Raw genomic sequence first — 19915 nt, 5'->3', positions numbered from 1 at the left:
AACAATTAGAAAAAGGGTACTCGATTCGGTGTAGGCGTTTTGTCAAACAGATAACAGTTTGAAAGCCCCAACCATTCATGGAGTCTCCTTCATGTATTTGAACTAAATCTCAATATAAGGTCGCATGCATGCAAATTAACATTATAAATTAATGAATCTTTTTCCCCATCTCTAGGCTCTATGTATATTCTGAAGCCCACAAAACATTTTCTTGCAATGTAAGATAAAGGGTTTCGGGCAAGTTTAGTCCTAGGAAGCGCAGTGTAGCTCAAGCATTCAATGCTAGATTCTTACACAGTAGATGGAGTCAAGGAATACGATCGTCGTTCCCCTTGGCCCGCTCATTTGTGGGTTGATAACTACTTATTCATTTGTTACATTCCTTTTCCTTCCATAGATCAGAGCTGTAAATCACAATACTAATCTCATAATCAGAAGGAATAATATTATTTTTAGGGTATATTTATTTCGCAGAAAATGATATAGAACTACAACACATGCATTACTTACATTTACTTATATTTATAATAGAACTTGGAAGAATCTTTGTTTATCGAAATAATGGTCCTTTTTAGGATTGGTATGAGTTGTGATGTAATATTTTTAGAGAAATTTAAAGTTGAATGTTTACTTAGAATTTGCTTCATGCCTTAAGATCAAAGAATAATATAAGCTCTCATCTGTGGGGGCAAACGTACAATACAAACTTCTTAGCGAAGGAAGCGACACAGGATCCTATCACCAATCACGGATCGATCAAGATTTGCATGATAGCCAAGTGGTGCCTCTATTCAACTGACTTTTGCAGACCCCGGAACTTCCTTAGGAGTGGCTAGCTAGCCATTCTGCTGAATTTGAAGAACAAGCACAAATCTAATTCAAGATCTATCGATTTTGCGAGAAGCCACATTACACACCAAATCAGGGGGTGCGCTTGATGAATTTTTTATTATTATTACTATTTGGTATAATTTGAGTCCATTCATCTACTCTATCAACTCGTCCGTTTAAAGTAGATATACCCTGGCAATTTAAATAAGGGGTTTGTTGTTGTTGTATTTGTTCTAGAGTCGAATCAGTTTGTTTTGATTCTCCATTCTCATCTGCTTCGGATGCAAGCTTTTTTCTAATTTACTAGGCCGCTTTGAGGGTCCCGTGTGAAAAAAAGGGATCCATCTAATTCGCAAAATTGATTGGTTATAGGTATTTATCTGTAGTTTATTTTTGTTGAGGGTCATTTACAGATTCTAAAGTTATAATTTTTTGCATTTATAATTACTTACCCATGTAAAGGTGAATTTGACGAGGCTGAAGCTAATTTTAAATACACAAAGCATAATTTTAATGCATTAATTCATTTTCGTGATATCGTAATTTGTATTATTATGATGAGATTTTATTAGCTATTTGCTAAGAATAAGTACAATTAAGAATATCAAGGATTAGGGCTCGCTTAATTTCCCAATTATAAGGAAATTTTTGAATTATTCTGTATAGGGTAAGTTACCTAAGGAATGCTTTCAAATCGAATCAAATAAATTTAAACAAATCTGCCTCATTGATTATTTGCGGAGGTTAGCCGTTGCCAATTTATCGTGTTGACCTCACACACGTAAATTGAGTTATGATCTACATATCATATTTTCATATAACGTGGCCACAATATGTATAAATAATCTTCCTAATCAACGACAAGGATCAAATAGCTACGAACGAATTATATGTGAATTTCTCTCTGCGAGATCCTCTCTACCCCCATGGTAGCGTCCCCTTTTACAAACCCTAAATCCAAACTGGTCTTTTGCAACCCAAATCCCCTTCTCTTTCGCTTTATATAATGAAAGCTAATATCAAAAAACCCAAAAAAATGTCTTCTCTTGCTTTGATTCTGCAGAGCTTTGAGTCGTCTTTTTGCCTAATAGAACAGTAACTTTCCAGCAAGTTACGAACTCAATCGGCAATGAAGATCTTGCAGATGATGCCTCGCAAAGGTCGGATTTCAGTTTCCTTCTCCTCGATGTTAGTCTGGGCTTATGGATTTCAGCTTATGTGAGTGGAACTTATGCTGTCTCTTTTGGATTCTTCACTGGGTTTCTGGATTTTCTGTCACTATGGATTGAGACGTTAGTTTCTGGCTTTGATTATAATCTTTGTTGCGTCTCCCCGATCTTCCAAAAAGCTTCATCGTTGTCTCAGTTGCTGTGAAAATCTGTTGATACTAGAGATGGGTACTAACCCTTACTTCGGCAGTAATTACACAAGCAGAAGAAGAAAGGATCGAACGCATGATATTTGCCCTACATCTCCTATTCACTTACCCATGTCCCCTTACCCCCTCAGGATCCCTTATGCCTTTGCTTACTGCCATGCCTCATAAAGAGCTCCCTTCAAGCCATCTCTCTTCTTAGCCCTGCCCCCAAAATCTCTCCATATCACCTTCGATAATCGCATTCCCTGCAATAAGAGCAAATGGAGAGTAAGGAAGAGAATGAAATGAGAGTGGCAACTTTATGTAAAAGTCTCGGCCATTCTATGGTCCAAGAATGATGTTGTTGAAGTATTCACCAAGGTACCTCCACAAAAAAGGGATGAATGCAAACGCACTCTTTTTGGTAAATTATACTCTAAACCAAATGTTAACTACCTAGCTTTTCTATCTACAATGAAGAAAGCGTGGAAAACTGAAGCTGTAACTTGCTCCCAAAAAGAACCAGGTCTCTTCACCTTTGTTTTTCAATCGGAGGAGGAAAAAGAGAGAGTTATGAAGACAGCACCTTGGTCTTTTGCTAGCAACTTGCTGGTCCTCAAACAATGTGAGCCCGAAATTCCAGAGCATTGCTATGATTTTACTAGATCAGCATTTTAGGTGCGTATTGGAGGTATTCCCCCTGGCTGGAGGGTAGAAACAGTGTTCAATGATTTGGGAAGAAAACTTGGTCATGTCCTGAACATCCAACTAGACTCAACGGTAAGATCCAACAAAAAGAAGGAAGAGTAAGAGCGGAAATTGACCTAACTACTCCACTGAAATCAAGGGCTCTCTTGGACATTGATAACAAATGGCTTTGGGTGGAATTTAAATATGAGCGCCTACCGCATTACTGCTACTCATGTGAAAGAATTGGCCACTATGCCACAGACTGTGTAGAAATTCCTTATGCGCAATCACCATGGGCAGTAAACAAAATCGGACCATATGGATCCTGGTTGAAGGCAGAAGCGTGTGATCATAGCCCCTGTTGGGAAGCATTTTATGGTAAAATAGAAGAAGAGCTTATAGTGGAAGAGACTATACCAGCTTCGCCCACCCAAACCAGTGGAATGGACATCACAATCGAGAGGAAGCCTATGACTTGCGAATTGCAGCTTGCAGCAAAAAGAGAGCATAAAGTTCTCATGAACCTGAGATAATTGAAGACCATGCAGTAAGTTTAAAGGAAAATAAAGATTCTGGCAAACAGATAATCTGTCCTGAATTTCCCAAACAGATTCTATCGAAAGTAGGACAATGTAGTAAGAAGAATATGAAGGTGTAGAAGGCAAAGAAACAAAAGTGTGTACTTGAGCCAACTCCTCTTCTCATAGATGATACAGACCTTTTGGAGACCCCTGTTAAGTCAATCAAAGATCGAAGAAAAGAGTGGGCTTTGGTGGCTAGCCTTAATAAGCCACCAACGACGACATGAAAATCATTAGCTGGAATTGTCAAGGGCTGGGCAACCCCCTAACAATCCAAGAACTAAGAGCTTTAATTGCTCTTGAAAGGCCCAACTTGGTTTTTCTAATGGAAACTAAAAACAAAGTAATGATGGTGGAAAGAGTATACAGAAAATTACAATTCCAACATCTATTCCTAGAAATCTAACAGGCATAGCGGGGGGATGAGCTATTATGTGGAATGAGGAAGTGGCATTGAAGGTGAAAGATAGTTCCAAGCAGTTTATTGATGTGGAATGCACTGACCCAGACAGCAGACATGTCATGCAGATAACTTTTGTTCATGCATCTACAAATTTTGGTGAGAGGCTGACATGATGGCAAAAGTTAAGGGCCCTCAAGCCTCCTAATTCTATTTCGTGGATTTGCATGAGAGATTTTAATGAGATCTTATATGTATGGGAGAAGCTGGGGAAAAGAGAAGTTGATAATAATAAAATTGCAGCCTTCAAAGATATGCTTAATGAGTCTTCCCTAATGGACATTGATAGTCATGGGTGTGCATACACATGGGCAAACAACAGGGAATGGGAGGATCTTATTAAAAAACACCTAGACCGAGGAGTATCATGAGTTCATACAACAAATATGGAACACAACATCTCTTAACCAGCCCAGTTTCTCGGTGAAACTACATGAGACTTCAAAAGTGCTGGCAAAGTGGAGCAAAGAGAAGTTTGCCAATGTACCTCTGCGGATAAAAGAGCTCAATCAGGCTTTAATAGAGATTACTAATCAACCAACCCAGCACACAAGCAGGAAGGAAGCTCATAACATCATAAACCAGATAGAAAAATTGAGGGAACAGGAAGAACAATTCTAGGGCATGAGATCGCGTATTCAGTGGCTGCAATGGGGTGATAAAAACACCAGGTTCTTTCATGCAACAACTGTACAACGAAGGCAGAGAAATAAAATTACCATGCTGCAAATGGAAGACCACAGCTAGTGTCGAGATCCTGTAGTACTCAGAAATCATATTCAATCATTTTACATGAATTTACATAAATCGAGGGGTCCAAGAAACTACCAACTACCAACATGTCCTTAATCAGTACCCTTCTCCAGTAGCCGAGAACATCAATGAAGAACTGGTGGCTAATCCCACGATGGAGGAAGTTCACGCAGCAGTTTTTCAATCGGGAGCTCTAATAGCCCCTGGCCCTGATGGCTTCAACGGGCTTTCCTATCAACAATCATGGGATATTCTCAAGTTTGACCTGTTTCAGTTAGTGCAGAACTTTTTCCACGCAGGTACTCTTGACCCCCATCTTAATCAAGCCCATATTTCATTGATTCCCAAAGTAAAAAAATCCTGAGATAATTGGCCAATTCAGACCCATTAGCTTATGCAATTTCAGTTACAAAATTATTTCCAATATCCTAGCAAACAGATTAAAGAAGTGGCTGCCAATCATTATTGAACTAGAGCAGAGCGCCTTTGTTCAAGGCAAACAAATACAGGACAACATATTTATAGTGCAGGAAGTCTTGCATCAGTTGCGCATCACAAAGAGAAATAAAAAATATCAGGCAATATTAAAACTAGATATGTAGAAAGCATATGACAGAATTGAATGGGATTTTTTACAGGATTGTATGCATAAAATGGGCTTTTGTGCAAAGTGGGTGTCCCTAATCATGCAGTGTATTTCAACGGTGTCATTTAGTGTGAAGATTAATAGAGAACCCACCCCCATTCTTCTCCCCCTCGAGAGGACTAAGACAAGGCGACCCCCTATCGCCATATTTATTCATCTTAATATCAAATGTCTTAACTTGGCTAATGGAAAAAGCAAATGCAGAAGGCAGCATCAAAGGGATACAGCTCAACAGGTTCTGTCCTACGCTATCTCATTTACTTTTCGCCGACGATGTTATATTTTTTCTGGATGGCACTATTGTGGAATGTCAAAATTTAGCACATATACTTAACCAGTACTGCTATGCATCGGGGCAAGCTGTCAATTTAAACAAATCAGGGGTTTTTTTTCCACAACAACAGTCCCTTACCTCTAAGAAGAAATATGGCCTATGAGCTAAGAGTCCCTATATTTGAGAAAACAAGTAAATATCTAGGTATTCCAATGGAATGGGGTCACCCAAAGAAAGAAATGTTCGCATGGATATTAGCGAGAGTAAATTCAAAGTTAGAGGGCTAGAAAGAAAAGCTTCTCACCAAAGCAGGGAAGGAGATTTTGATTAAAAGTGTTGTGCAGGTCTATCTGTTGAGCAGTGTCCATCTTCAAGCTGCCAATGTCTATCTGTCGAGCAATAGAAAGAAGAATTGCATCATTTTGGTGGCAGAAAGGAGATTCTCAACGAGGGACACATTGAAAAAACTAGGAAGTTTTAAAAACTCGAAAGGATGAAGGAGGGTTGGGGTTTAAAGATTTGCTAACCTTCAACCGTGCAATGCTTGGTAAGCAAGTCTGGAGATTATCCAATTCTCCAACAACCCTGTGGAGCAGAGTTCTGAAAGGAGTCTACTTCCCAAATGGCGATCTCTGGACAGCTCGCAAGGGCCAATGGGGCTGGTAGAGCTTGTTACTTGGAAGAGACACAATAGAAGCAAATATTAAATGGTCAGTGGGGGATCGAAAATCTATTAAAATTCGAGAAGACAAGTGGTTAGAGCAGGGGTTATTGGAGGACTAGCAAACCAACAAGAACCTATCTCGGTGTCATAATTGATCAATACAGACCAAAACAAAGCAGGGGGTTATTGGAGGACAGTTTAGTATGAATAGGAAACAGGGCAGGGAAGTATTCTATAAAGAGCGGCTACAACAGAGCTTACTCAACAACTCTAAGCACAAACCAAAACAGGGCATCCTGTTCCTTCAAGCCCCCACGAACTTTATGGACTCAAATCTGGAGCCTTACTGTACCCCCGAAAATCCGAACTTTCCTCTAGAGCCTCTGTCAAAATGCCATTCCCGCAAGTGAAAATCTCTACAAAAGAAAAATAACGCCCGACCCGTTATGCCCGTTATGCTACTCGAGAATAGAAACCACAGAATATCTTTTTCAATTGTGCAAATGGACCAAAGAGATCTGGGAGGACCAACGATTCAAGGGTGTCAACACCACAAGCCACATAAAGTGCTTTGATCAGTGGTTGATGGGAGTATTCGACGCTAACAGTGACTTACCTGCACGAGAGCTCATAGGAATGGTCCTCTGGAATATTTGGAAGGCTCGAAACAACTGGATCTTCAGAGCAAAATGCCCACAACCAGCTGATCTACTGGATCTAGCACATGAACAGCACATCACCTTCAGCAGATGGCAGATGAAACATAACTCAAAACCCCCAAATCGCAGTATACCTGCTTGCTGGAACAAAGGGAGATGAAGATGAATGTTGATGCATCATGGGTTCTGGGCGATTTTATCTGCTCCGTTGCCGGAATTGTGCGCGATTCATCTGGGCAAGTCGTCGAGGGCTTCGTCTCCGATTCTAGGGTTTCCTCTTCACAACACGCTGAAGCTGAGTCTCTGTTGCACAGGATCCTATACTTGAAAGGGCTTCAAACGCGGCACGTGGGAGGAACTCGAATACAAATACTTAAGTGGACTTGTGAAAGTGATTGTTTACCTGTCATGGACCTAGTAATGGGCCAAGCCAAGCCTCCTTGGAACTTAAGCGAAATTGTGTAAAAATGCATAGAAGAACTAACAACGTGCAGAAATGTTACGGTGGTTTATTGTCCCCGAGAAGCAAATAGAGCAGCGAACTGGCTGGCAATGACTCACCGTGCCAACAAACTTCCTCTAAATTGGTTGACCACCCCTCCTTTACCTCTTTTGGAAATTTTATGTTCGGAATTTTCTCCATCGCTGTCTTGTAAGACTTGTTATGTTCGATGATCGAATGAACTATCTTCTTTCGACCAAAAAAAAAAAAAAAAAACGACAAGGATCAAATGAATTGACTGCATGATTGACCATGATATCCAAAGGAGTCATAAGTCAGGCCATATGAAATGAATTGACTCTATCCTTCGATTTGTCAAGCTTATAGAGTACCAAATATTGATTTATCCTCTTTTCCCTTTACCATTGCAATTTCCTTTTGTAATTCTGCCATCTGCAAGTAGTGAGGATAGCATATAAGAAAAGAGAAAGGAGAAACTAACGGGCCCAGGCCACTTTCAGATCATCTAGTTCCCCACCCAATGAATTTCAATTAACCTCTATATTGTGTGAAATACGTGCCCTCAGCAGCCAAAATCCTCATACTTCAAAAGTGAAGACACTGAGCAGGTAAATGCTGCAAGTCATTGTGATTTCCTTGATATCAACATCCACATTGCGGTGAAAAAGCAAGGAGCTGTGCACTTCCGGTAATAGGCTTACCGCAATTATCCTGAAAATCCACAGAGATATATCAGAGACTAAACATAATACTTGAACTCCATAAAGCCAATCAATGTGTGACCATTTAAATCATAGAAGCTGTGCCTGACCTAAAAAATCATAGAAGGTGCTTGAATGAACTTAATAAAGCCAATAAACGTGGATCACAAAGAGGTCTTCTGAATCAAATGGACCTACACGTTCTGAAGCCAATCAGCGGGAGACAAGGCACATAAAGCGAGAGTCCCAAGGAACTCTTCATCGGACTAGTTCGAATCTCATCGAATTGACCGTTAAAAACTTTGCATGCTCATGAATTACCTCTGTTCCCCATTGGGCATTCACGATTTGGATGGGCGAATGTGAGATAGCGAATTTGCGAGGATGAAGGTGTCAGCGGAATGGGAGAGTCAATTACGGTTGATTTGACGAAAGAGAGACTCGGCTTGAGAGAAATGGCAAGAAGGGATCGAATTTGGGCCAAACATTGAGAGCAATTTCTGCAAGATCTCACTTGAGGTTCATCAGGTGATTTGGGCGTGATCGAAGGTATTTGAGGCAAGAAGGAAGCAATGCAACGTTGTTGGGGGTTTCAAGTGGGGATTATTGGTTTTCGAGCGGTTCCATCCGGGAATTAAGAATCGAATCATAAGGACTGCTTTCCAATTTCTGGAATTGGGAATCAAACCGAAGTCTCCTGAAACTGGACCGGACTGGTCCCTTCATGGGTGGCCAATGGAACCAGTCCCATGTTTTTTTGTTTTTAATTCTTGTATTGCAATCAATTTAGGTATTTTCACTTTCGCTTCATGGGCAATCGAAATGCTTGTTCACGGGAACTCTCTGAATCTAGGGGCTTTTTGCTGGTTTTCTTCGTCGGGCAAAAAATTCGAAATGGTGTACAAAGAAAAGCCAAAAAAAAAGAGAGCATTTCTTCGATGTGATGCGAGACAGAGAGTGAGAGTCGAGCGGCCAAAAGCAGAGCAAGAGAGGAAGGTGAGAGTTGAGCAAGAGAGCGAGACCGCGAGAGGGAGGCGGCCAAAGCGACTCAGGCAAGAGTCGAGCGACAGAGTGAGACCGTGAGAGGGAGCCGAGTCGGTGCACTCGAGCTAGAGGGTGGTGAGCGAGAGAGAGAGAGAGAGAGAGAGATTAGGGTTGTTCGTTTAGATTTGTGAACGGGAGCGACTCGGGCGAGTAGCGCATGCGAGAGAGTACTTGAGGCTTGAGGGGATTTTTATTTTTATTTTTTAAAGTTTTTACAGATTTTCAAGAATATAACAAAAAAATAGTTGATCCGGTCCGAGTGGTCTTAGTGCGCAATTCCAGACATGGAACCTGAAATGACACCAAAAATCATTGTTTTAATTTTTTGAAATCAGAAACCAGACCAATATCCTTTAGAATGGCCCAGAACTAACCGATTTGGTTCAGTCCGTATAATTCATTTTGCTCACCGCTAGTTTCACATTGAAATGACACTGTTTTCAATAGCTGACATGGGATTTCAACTATCAATTATCAACGCAAGATCTTAGTTATTGCACAGCGTAAGATGGCCAACTATATATTTACATCCAAATTTTTCGACTTAAATTTATTAGCACTATATTAGAAAGTTATCAAAATGTGTACAACTAAACTAATCAGAAATTTGAGACTGAATTAATAGTTGTATAATTCATTTAAGAAATTTTAGATAATTTTCCCGACCCTGTAGATGCTCCGATAAACTATCAATCTTGGGTCATCTTTAAGTGTGATCACTCGAGCCAAGTCAAGGCCCATCTTTTACAGCGTGCCGAGTGGTAGGCAATATATAGTGATCCCTAAATATGAAACGTACGTGGGACACAAGGATTTCGAAAATACAGAGAAGGAGGTCTTTTGCAACCATTAAAAGCTACAGATAGGGCCAAAAAAAAAAAAATTTGAAAAGCCACGTTCAATGGACACAAAACAGGAAGAGCACCAAACATCAAATTCATTTTTAGCTTAGTCAGAAAAAACTGTGCCAATACAATTTTTTGGGATGTTCATTGAGTCCAAGGATATAAGTTTTCTCTAATATTGTTGGGGAGAACTGGACAACAATTCACTAAGGACTAATCCAATCCAAAATTAATTTCCCCCCCAAAACTAAACCGACTAAAATCGACTTAACCTCAATAATAACCGACAATATATTCTAGCAATACGACCTCATAATATGTAAATATAATGTCGAAATCTTAAGGAGATAAATCAATAATAACATCAAGATTTTATGTGAAAAACTCAATATGAAAAAAATTATTGACCACAAAAAACTTCTATTGATCACTAAAAATACTAGGATACACACACAATAAGTTTTTCTCTAATCACACATTAAAGGCTTAACATCAATAATATAATAGTATTTCACCACCACGATCGTGAATTAAGACATATAGAGTATGAAAACCTTAGCCATCATCAGAAAGTTCGGAGAAAGCTCTTAATGAACAAAACAATTAACTTTTACTGCACGATATCACGAAAACATATTGAAATTTGAGTCAATTCGGATAACATTTGGTCTTCAAATCAAGATAAGAAAGCCGCAATCTTTTTCTACTTTTTCTTCGTGAGCTCTTGGTGCTCCCCCTCTCTCCCTCTCCACTTCACGAACGAGCAGCCCTTTTTCCTCTTCTTATTGCTTTTTGACTTTGACTGCTTTTTTTTATTTTTTCACGTTGGCTAGGCCCCACAAAGGCGGACCCAGTCAACAAATATTTTGAGGTGTTCAGAAATCTCTTTCTATTAATGTTATCATTTTTTTGAAATTCTTTTTGCGGTAATGAAGTATTACGGATTCTCGCATACAAATCTAAATCTGCATCCAACATCAAATATGGGCACATAATTCGCACCGCGATAATTTACTTTCTAAGTGTCTCATAACTTATTATAGAGTTAATAATGTTAATTTCGAGATAATTGGGACCTTAGATTTTTTTAAAGTCTGGAGTTCAACTGTTTTTTCTTGGTCATTGCCAAAAATCAAAATAATCTCTAGCGATATATGCAATGGATGATGTTGTGTCTTGACTTGAAACTCTATTACTGGCTCTTTCCACATGCCTTCTGGTAAAAAAAAACAATGATAATAGCAATAAGGAAATGAAGCTACGGCCGGCAAGTCTTTATAGTTTGACTCGAACCCATGTTGCCGCGTTTATCTCATCTATAGAAAGGGTTTCGTAATTTCTCGCAATACTTGCGGACCTGTTCCCAATATCTTTCGTGAAACCTAACTCTGCACATTATAAAAACACACTTCAATCCCTCCTTTCCCTCTATTCTAATTTCTAAGTTCAAACCTCTCTCTCTCTCTCTCTCTCTCTCTCTCTCTCTCTCTCTCTCTCTCTCTCAAACTACACTTGCATATATTCTCGTTTTTGCCACGTCCATCTCTCTCTCCAAACTAACCTCAGACAGAAAGAAAAACACACTTCCCACGAATTTTGACTCGGTTAGTGGTAATTAAACTTTCAAGTAGAACATGACCCCGGATGTATGAATCTATTTGATAGTCTATTCATTTGGCAAGACAGAATTTAGTTTCCACGCACACAACTAGCTAATTGCTATTTCCTTCTTCTTCTTCTTCTTCTTTTTTTTTTTTTTTTGTTGTAGTTTGAGTTTTCGCGATATTTTAGATGGGTGACATCTCCATTGAAACGCTTCCTCAGATTGTCTCCAAATGCTTTGACTCCCTCGATGATGGCCACCTCAAACGAACCGGTAATCAACCTTATCTTCTGGTATTATATTGTCTAACTCTTTTCTATTTGTTTATAACAAGTTTGGCACATATTATTGTGCGAAATATACATTTTTTGTACTCGGAGTAACAGTTTAATATGCTTTATCCAAGTGTAATTCCTTCATAAATTACTGAAAAGCTAACTCAAGAGATAATGAAAGTTTTCCAAATGTAAAGGGTTGATCAGATTTTATCGGCTGACCGATCAGGGACCTTATGGACGATGAGCGCGAATATAATAATAGGGATGGTAGGAGCAGAAGTGCTTTGCCGGTCATGGGACATTGCTCAGCTGGGTTGGATTGCAGGCCCTGCTGCAATACTCTTGTTCTCTTTTGTGGGCTACTACACCTCTTGCCTCCTCTCCCATTGTTACCGCACTGGCGACCCCTACACCGGCGAGTGTAACTCCACTTATATGGACTCTGTTCACTCGATTCTCGGTATGGAATCCTATCACCTTGTTGTTGCTTCTCATTATTTGACTCCCGCACTTTGATTAAATTTCCCATTACCATATGTCTCCAAATGTATAGCAAAATGAGTCGTGTAACTTTTGATTAAGGCTGCGTTTGGAATTGGCCTTGCAAAGGGGCTTTGAGGCTCTAAAGGTACTTAGGTCAAAGTTTGGGTGTTTGGGAACCACTTTGCAATTCCCATTAGGCCAAAGTTGGCCTTCTGAAGGCTGAAAGCCCAAGGCAGGTGCAAGGGTGCCTTGGGCTTTCAGCTTTCTCGGCATACAAGTTACACTGTTCATCGTTTTATTTTTTTTCAAAACCATTCTATTCTACTGTTCATCGTCTTCTCTGCTGCTGAAGGACTTGTTGCTCGAAACTCCGCCGACGGCTCGGCATGGTCGCGGTGGCCCAGGAGACCGTCGCCGGGGAAGGGTGCGACCGTCGCCGGGGAGTGGTGCGTGTCTGGGGCGCGGTGATCGCCGTGGGTCGCGGCGGGGTCGCGCGGGATTGGGGGCGGCGAGGTCGCGCGGGAGGTCCCACGACCTTGCCGACCCAGATCCGGGGACGGCGAGGTCGCGCGACCCCTCCGCGACCCGGATCCGGGCGACGAGGTCCTCCCGCGACCTCACCGCCCCAGATCGGGTTGCGGCGGTCGCCGGAGGTTGCACGACCTCGCCGCGACCCGGATCCGGGGCGGCGAGGTCGCGGGACCTCGCCGCCCTAGATATGGGTCGCGGCGGGGTCGCCGACGTCCGGCCCTCCCGCCGAGGTCGCGGGACCTCGCCGCCCTGATCCGGGTCGCGGCGTGGTCGCCCGACGTCCGGCGGCCTCCGCCGAGGTCGCGCGACCTCGCCGCCCCGATCCGGGTCGCGGCGGGTCGCCCGACGTCTGGCTTGCCTCGCCGGGGGTCGCCCGACGTCCGGCAGCCCTCGCCAGGGTTCGCCCGACGTCTGGCTTCCCTCGCCGGGGGTCGCCCGACGTCCGGCAGCCCTCGCCGGGGTTCGCCCGACGTCCGGCAACCCTCGCCGGGGGTCTCCCGACCTTTGCCCTTACCAGTTAATTTTTTATATATATTTTTTAATTTGTTTTATCACAAAAGTCCTTTGTAAGTATAATTTTTCCAAACATCATTTTGCTCAAAGATACTTCACAATGGACTTTTAAATTGTAATTTACCAAACACAATTTGCATTCTGAAAAGTCCCCTCAACCTAAAGTCCTTTGCATTTTCCTAATGGCTTTCCCCAAAAGTCTAACCAAACGCACCCTAAGTGATAATAGTAACTTTACATTCAGGTGGAGCAAATTTTAAAGCATGTGGTTTTCTTCAATATGTAACCCTATTTGGAAACGCCATTAGCTGTGTCGTTCAAGCATCTCTCAGCATGAAGTGAGTACAATTCTACTTTCCCAAACTCTTGACAAATTTATTCATCAGATCACGACGAACTTCCACTTCTACTGTTTCTTATATAACCTGGCTGATTCAATGTTGTACACGTTCCCTCTTTCCAATAAAAGGGCAATAAAATATATGAATTGCTTCCACGAGAATGGGGAGAACTCGTGCCACGTTTTGGCTAATCCGTACATGATCATGTTCGGCATCACAGAGATTCTGCTGTCCCAGATTCAAGATCTCGATCAAATACGGTGGCTCTCTATTGTGGCCGCTGTTATGTTCGTCGCTTACTCTTTGATTGGTCTTGGCCTAGGAATTGCCCAAGTTGCAGGTACAGGTTTCTTCTTTTCCCAAAGACAGATGGCCAAGAAATTTCAAGAGATTATATTATCAATATCATAAAATAAGAAGTTGTTTCCCACAATTTTTTTTCTTGATGAACAGCTAGTGGAAGTTTCAAGGGTAGTCTTACAGTAATAAGCGTTGGGGATGCGACTAAAACCCAAAAAGATATGGAGATGTTTCCAAGCTCTTGGAAATATCGCCTCAGCATACTCATTTTATGAGATCCTTATTGAAACTCAGGTACTAAAACATGATTTCATCAGTTCGAAACCTAAGGAAATGGTAAAGAGTGGATAGAACAGACTGGAAATACCTTGTTTTCCTTTTATCTTTGACAGGACACCATCGGATCTCCACCATCAGAAGTAAAGACCATGAAGAAAGCCATTTCTCTGAGCACCGTGGTGATGACGACTATCTACATGCTATGTGGCTGCGTGGGCTATGCTGCTTTCGGTGATGACACTCCGGCAAATTTTCTGATCCACTTGGGTTTCAACAAGCCATTCTGGCTTCTTGATAGTGCCAATTCTGCTAATGTGATCCATCTTGTTGGAGCATACCAAGTAAACAGCCAGCCGATATTTGCCCTGGTCGAGAAACAGGCCGACCAGAGATGGCCTCGTAGTGAGCTCATCGCTAAAGAGATGAAGATCCTGGTACCAGGCTTGGGCCAATACAACATGAAGCTCTTTAGACTTGCTTGGAGGACGGTTTTCGTGATCCTGACCACTGTGATATCGATGCTATTCCCATTCGTCTTCAACAAAGACGTGGATATCGTCAGCTTGGGCTTTTGGCCTCTAATGGTCTATTTTCCCGTCGAGATGTATATTAGACAGAAACGAATTCCCAAATGACCACTAAATGGGTATACCTGCAAACGCTGAGCATGGCCTGTCTTGTGATATCGATCATGGCAGCTGCGGGTTCGGTCCCAGGACTTAAGGACGACCTTAAGACAAATTGGCCATACGGGATGAGCTACGATCAAAATGCATGGACCTTTAGTTGATCGGCCATTTCAAAAGAAAAGAATAACATCAAGGAAGTTTCTACTTTCATTGTTTAGTCTGGATTTACAAACTCTGTAGGTTCTAGCCATTGCTAAAGAAAACTTGCATTTTATGCAAGTGATGGTTACACATTGTCCTGTTGTAAAAAAATCTGAAATTTTGGTTATTCAAACCGCCACATCCACGTCAATTGGGTTAGGCTCCAATCATGCGATGACAAGTGTGCCGACCTTTCAAGGTTAACATAAGGGGGAGAGTGGAGAGTTATAGTATGAACAAAGAATGTCTCATGTTATTATCATGTATAAATTGATAATTAAACGAAATCTCATAATTCGAAAGCATTAGTATGTCCTTTTTAGGAAGAGGAAAAAGAAAAGGGATGCGTGGATATCAATATCTAAAGAAAAAGCGACTTTTTTACCTCTTGGAAGATACTTTAATAATAGTTAGATAAGGAATTTGAATGCAAGATAAGGACTCGAGCCCACGTGTGAATTGAGAATTCCTTCAAATGATTAACATGTGAATGGGGAAACATCACATCGATGGGTTGGCTTAGATTGAACATAATATAACCCAATTAGATTGATTGGCTTGTCCAATACCTCTTCGACATCCTCAACTAACTCTCTTTTTATCAAATGTTTCTCCGTGGCCTCAGTCAAGCCAGCTCTTTCATGTATATGTTTTCCCCTAAAAACCAAAATTGATTGGTGCCCCACTTCATTTAACAAATTCATTTGCTTCAATTCTATCTAGGTACTCAAAAATAGCTTCATGACCCTACTTACATTCCATTACTGATATATGCATATTAGGGAAGACCATATGACAAAACTTTTCTCAGACTTCAGGCATATTGCCGAGTTATAGATTGCATGCATTAACAAGTGATTTACGAGTGTGATTTATTGGGATTTTGGTCCCAAGAGATTGTTGTCTAGCATTATTAGCTCCACTTGTACATTTAACAAATATTGTTGGAGCACTAGTTAATTTAACTCAATATAGAAATAAAATTCCTCAAGAGGCTTCAAAAATAAATTACTTACTCCAAATGAGAAATTTATATTTTTCAAGTATTTTTTAATAAAGGCTTAATAAGTGCCCACCCTAGGGACAATTTTTAGCATTTTGCATACGATTTTATTGAAAGTTCTCATAACCATCGATGCATAGATAAGGTTTGCAACACGAGAATTCTCACATAATATTAAGAATTTTGTTTCATACATATTCAATGAGTGACATAAATAGGTTACATTTTCCTATATTGAACCTCCACCATATCTTTCGTTTTGGACACTCAACTTTTGTAGCTTAAAAAACCAAATTAGACCCAAAAATCAACTTTCAATTGAGATTTGAGACATATATCAGGATGTTAGTATTGAATCGATTGTAGTTATCGATATGATAGCTTTTGGTTAATAATGTGCAAATATAAACGTGTCTAGGACGTTTGGCAGAGGATGATCAAAGGATTTTAAGGGGTTTAGGCAATGTGATAAGGAAAGATGATTCCACCATTTTATGGAAATAGTTTCATAATTGTCGGAGAAGTAATGGTGAAGGAACTAAGGGATATGGAGATTCCCACTCAATGGGTGGAGGGCTAAACCCCACACACACGGAGCTTATGGAGGTCTCAACATGACACCTAACTGTTGCATTAAAACCCATTTTTCTATGACTCCGTCGGCCGACTACAAAAGTCTCTGCCTTGTCAGAAATCTTTTCTTTTGCTTTAGCGATATTCATCGCCGTACTCAATTACAGTGGACACATCTTGACTTTTGTACAAATATCTGCTCCATAAATATTTAGTCCATGCTACATTATTCGAGAAATTGCATCACGCATAACCTGTCTATAACCTAGGCCTAGCATCATTCCAACATCTTCCGTGAGCTCTAACTCCGCACAATACAAATACTACCATATAGTCACTTTTTTGCCACACCCATCTCTCTCCCTCTCTCGGAGTAAGTTTGAGCCTTTGGCTTTCAGGTGGGTGCACAAAACACAAAGCAACCTCAGAGTCACAGAGACCCACTTTCCACTGGTTTTGAACCGGTTAGTACTAATAAAACTTGCAAGTAGGACTAGCTACCATCCAGATTGAAACTACACGGATTCTGATGGATGAATAAATTTTAGAGGTCCTTTCATTTGGCAAAACAGAATTTAGTATCCACACACACAAACTTGCTAACAATTGCTATTTCCTTCCCTCTCTCTCTTTTTTTTTTTTTCTTTAGGACATTAAAAATGGATGAGAACGCTGCCACCAAGAACAACCAAAACCGCCGCCGCCGCCAAATCGGTGACATCTCCATTTTGAATGCCTCCCCAAAGCGTCTTCAGATGCTTTAGTTCATACTCCTCCGACAGCCACCTCAAACGAACTAGTAAGGGCGCGTTTGGTAACGTTTGTTCAAAAACTGTTCCGGGAACGAAAATAGAAAAAAGTGTTTCTATTCCTGGGAACAATTTTTGAACAAAAAGATGCGTTTGGTAAACTTGTTCCAAAATAAAAATGAATAGAAACACGTTTGGTAAATTTTTGTTCTTTTTTGTTTCTTTTAATTTTTTTAATATTTTTATTTTTTTCTTCTTTCGGCCGGTCGCCGGCCTCGGCGACCGGCCGACGGGGGCGACCTCGCCCGGCCACGGCGAGGCTCGCCAACCCCGGCGAGGTCGAGCCTCGCCGTCGTTGGGCGAGGCTCGGCCTCGCCTGGGATCTGGCGAGCCCGAGCTCACCCGGCCAAGGCAAGGCTCGGCGTCGCCGCGCGGCGAGCTCGGGCTCGCCCGGATCTGGCGAGGCCGCGCCTCGCCCGTGCGGGGCGACGCGAGCCTCGCCCGAGGGCCGGCGACGCTCCGGCGAGGTTGCCGACCCTCGACGGCGTCGCGGCCAAAGAGAAAAGAAGAAGAAAAGAGGAAGAAAAGAGAAGAGAGAGAAGAAGAAGCAAGAAACAAGAAATTGTTTCTTCAAAATTGTTTGAACGAGAAACAATTTTTTTTTTTTTTCTCGTTTCTGTTCTTTTTGAGTTCCGGAAACAAAAAAACAAAAAAAGAACAAAATGCAACCAAACGCGTTTCTGTTCTTTTTTGTTCCCGAAACAAAAAAACAGAAAATCTGTTTATAAATAGATTTCAGAAGTGAAAACATGCAGGGCCTAATCAACCTTATCTTCTTACATTCCTAATTCATTTCTGCTTGTGAGAAAGATAAAATTTTTGCACTCAAACTAACAATTTAAACATAATTCCTTCATATACTATTACTAAAAAACTTAGGAGACAATGAAAATATTTCAAATGTAAAGAGTCAATTAGATTTTATCAGTTGATCAATCTGGGACATTGTGGATGGTGAGTGCACACATGATAATAGCCGTGATAGGATCAGGAGTGCTTTTGCTTGCATCGGACATTGCTCTGCTGGGCTGGATTGCAAGTCCTGTTGTGATGTTCTTTTTCCCCTCCGTGTGCTACTGCACCAATCGCCTGCTCTTTAATTGTTACCGCATTGGCAACCTTAACTCTAGCAGATATAACCACACTTACATGGACTCTATTCGTTCAATCCTTGGTATGGAATTCCATCACATATTATCGCTTCTCATTACTTGAAATCCGCACTTTGATTAAATTTCCCACATGAACAAAAGATCCAATGGATGAAAATAGAAGAGTGAGATTTTTTGGGGGATATAAATCTCCAGACATCCACCATGGAGACCGGATCATGATCATATTAATCTAACTTTTAGTTTGTCCTAGTGGTTTGCTTCGACTAGTATTCCCTGCTCAAACCTGGGCATTTGGATTTGCTGCATGATCTCGACAACTCCGAGACATGAGAAGAATCGGATGTAAGATTGGCCTAACAGTGGTATTGGTCACATTAAAATCTTGTTTTGATTATCCAAAAATGGCTAGCAACAGTCAAAGTGCAGAATGTCAGGGTGAACGACAAGGGTAGCGAACAGAAAAATTACCTATCATTATAACAACACTTTCACATAACCATGGCATTTTGAAGAAATATCATATGGTAAACCCTTTTTGTAGCTGCACCAACAGAAGAGCAAAGCATCCAAGATATCTTAGAAACCTCGAATGTATCCCTTTTCCCTGATGTCACTCCTGTTGTTGGGTAAAAGGAATCTTATTTTACATCTTCATATTGCCATATGAGAGAGCTCTAGTTTAGTTGGAAATGTGGTTCTTGCTATACTCACAAGATTATGCTTTTAAAGCGAAGTTCCACTTTGACTTTTTACCGAGCAAAAATTTATAGACATTCATTATACATTTGTTTTGCAGAAAACAAGTGATATGAAAAATATTTTCCAAAAGATGATGATTTTTATTGTTCAAAATAACTAGTCAATAAATAATATTTTTTATTATAATTTATGTTTAAACATATTTGTAAACAATTTATAAAATATACAAGTGATCAAATTTTGAGAAAATATTTTCCCAAATGTTGATCTTTTGTGTAACAAGCATACACTTATTCAGAGTTTATTTTTGTGCAAAATTGACTGATTGAATATATTTATTTATAGTTTATTTTTGACGTGGGCAATTTACGTTAATTGGTGAGTGGTAAGGTAATTTTTGCATTCATAAAATACTTACCAACGCACAGGTAATTTAACGATGCCGAAGCTAAATTTACATACACAAAATACAATTTTAAAAATATAAGTTTGCTTTCGTGATATAAGAGCTTGTATTGCTACGATAAGACTTTATTAGCTATGAATAAGTATAATTAAGAAGAATGTCAAGGATTAGGGCACGCTCGATT

General features: G+C 40.7%; 1 pseudogene; it reads left to right on the top strand.

The window, feature by feature from the left end:
• The first annotated feature begins 11759 nt into the window (after positions 1-11759).
• On the top strand, positions 11760-15088 carry LOC104417930 (annotated as a pseudogene).
• Positions 15089-19915: the final 4827 nt, after the last annotated feature.

This window comes from Eucalyptus grandis, chromosome 8 (genome assembly GCF_016545825.1).
Source record: "Eucalyptus grandis isolate ANBG69807.140 chromosome 8, ASM1654582v1, whole genome shotgun sequence".
Taxonomy (NCBI): domain Eukaryota; kingdom Viridiplantae; phylum Streptophyta; class Magnoliopsida; order Myrtales; family Myrtaceae; genus Eucalyptus; species Eucalyptus grandis.
Note: the sequence above shows the minus strand (reverse complement) of the source record. Positions and strands in the feature narration are given on the sequence as shown.